Below are 2,097 nucleotides of genomic sequence, written 5' to 3' on the forward strand. Positions count from 1 at the left end.
TCTTTCTAGTTGCGTATTTTTCATAGTCTTATATTTCAACAGTTTTAAGACAAACTTTGAATTTTTTGACATGGAAATTATTTTTTTTCAGATTGACAAACAACATATGTGTAATTCATGGCACAATTAAAACGGGATCAAAAGATAAGTTTTCTCTCTCCATTGACTTCAATGTATTATTTTTTCGGAATAAGGTCCCATGATGCGGAAGTAAGTGTGCGTGACTAAGTAGGCCTATACAGTTATGAAGACATATCTGACATTTCCACTGGGTGACTATTTAAAATGTATGCTGTTTAAAATCTCAAATTAGATCTATTGTCCATCTATATTTTGATTATTATTTAATGGAAACCGTCCATAATGAAAGAGTCATTCGAAGTCAATCCAATACTTATTTCACTTCAGGGTGATAGCAGGAGACCCTATCTAGTCAATCAAAGAAAATCAGGACAATCTGATGTAGAATTTCAAAATAAAATACTTTTGAAATCTCATATATGGGCTATCATGTTTCTGTTTTTATACAAGAATAAATAAAAAAACTATCCAGTATCAAAGACTTATTTCACTTCAGGGTGATAGCAGGACACCCAATCTAATCACTCACAGAATCTGGACAATCTGTACAGTTTCAAAATAAAAGACCTTTGAAGTATCATGAGCTATCGTCATTCAAATGTTCGAATTAGCCTACATTGAACCAGAATTGTCCCCCTTTTTTCTTTAACAGTGAAGAAAATTGGATATGTTAATGATATTTTTACCGCAAAACTCAAAATGTCCCCGGTTTTAATTTTGAAAATCTGGTCACCTTATGTTAGCATCGGTCAGCCATATGATTTCACTTGCATACCTACGCTTGTGATTTGAAAACATTACTTTTGCACACAATAGGAAGGGCACCGTTTTTGAAGGTAAACCTATTGTAAAGTTGAAAAATAAAAAAATTAACGTTAGTGCATTTTGAATCATTAAAAATGACGTTAAATTTTTACACAGAAAGCCTTGAAAAGAGGTCTTTCTGTGTTAAATCTCGAAAGGTCAGATACCCATCTGCCAGCACAGCATCAGAATATTGTTTTTCAGGTGGCATTTCATCCATTCTTCTTTTTGTAACTTTATTTACTTTATATTGCAGTTGTCCTTGGCACGCATATGGCACGCACTTTAAATCAAGTGTCTACTCTTCAGACAACTTGATTTAGACTTGATTTCACTTCATCACAGTGTAGGCTACTTGCTATACGATGTGTGGAGGTGTGCACTGACCTGGGAATCGGCTCTGAGAGTGATCAGGACCCGCTGCCGGTCCTCCTTCGGCCCCAGGCAGGGCAAGCTGCTCAGCTCCAGCTGACACTGGTCCAAACTCTTGTCTCCACACAGGTGCTTGATGTAAGCGGTCACATTGGTCCCGGTCATCGCACACTCATAGTACTTCCCGTTGAGCAGAGCCATGGCTATCCAGCTGCAGGGGGCCACCAGTGCGATACAGCTGACCCGGCACAGGACCGAGCCGGCGGTGAACAGCCTCCTCCAGCAGCGCGGCTCCTGACACATGCCCGTCAGTACCTTCCACGTCCTCTCACTGAGGATGAACCCCAGCAGCAGCAGAGCCAGAGCGGGCACAAGCAGGAACACTAAGCCGTAGAAGAAGTTGAGTTGGTTGCAGGGACAGCTAAAGACCACTGCGGAGAAGATCTGCTCCCCCCCAGCTGTCAGGGCCACCAGCCCTAACCCCATGCTTGTCTGTTTGTGGGCAATGGCCACAGCAGTCTTAAACTTGTCCATCTCTGATATTTGTGGGGCTCACACTGACACTGAAAATATTATCAAACTGACTGTTTACTTTAACTTCCCTCTCTTTACCACATCCCCTACCCCCCTCCCTGCAGCAGCAGTATAGCACCCCTACACTTTATGCAGGCTATTACAGTTTTTTTCAATTGCTTGCATGTTTTTGAATACATGGCTTATTTTCCCAAAACACTTAGGTCCTCCTAACACAATTCACAAAACCACACACTCAAAGTGCAAATCACCCCTTATATCCTGCATGATGAAAAACTGCAGCCAAAACTACATAAACATTTATAA

At 40.9% G+C, this 2,097-nt stretch overlaps 1 pseudogene; it reads right to left on the reverse strand.

Annotated features, from left to right (window-relative positions):
* Positions 1–1,272: 1,272 nt before the first annotated feature.
* On the reverse strand, positions 1,273–1,805 carry LOC104949098 (protein FAM26F pseudogene; annotated as a pseudogene).
* Positions 1,806–2,097: the final 292 nt, after the last annotated feature.

This window comes from Notothenia coriiceps, unplaced genomic scaffold (assembly GCF_000735185.1).
Source record: "Notothenia coriiceps isolate Sejong01 unplaced genomic scaffold, NC01 NC01_scaffold00015696, whole genome shotgun sequence".
Classification (NCBI taxonomy): domain Eukaryota; kingdom Metazoa; phylum Chordata; class Actinopteri; order Perciformes; family Nototheniidae; genus Notothenia; species Notothenia coriiceps.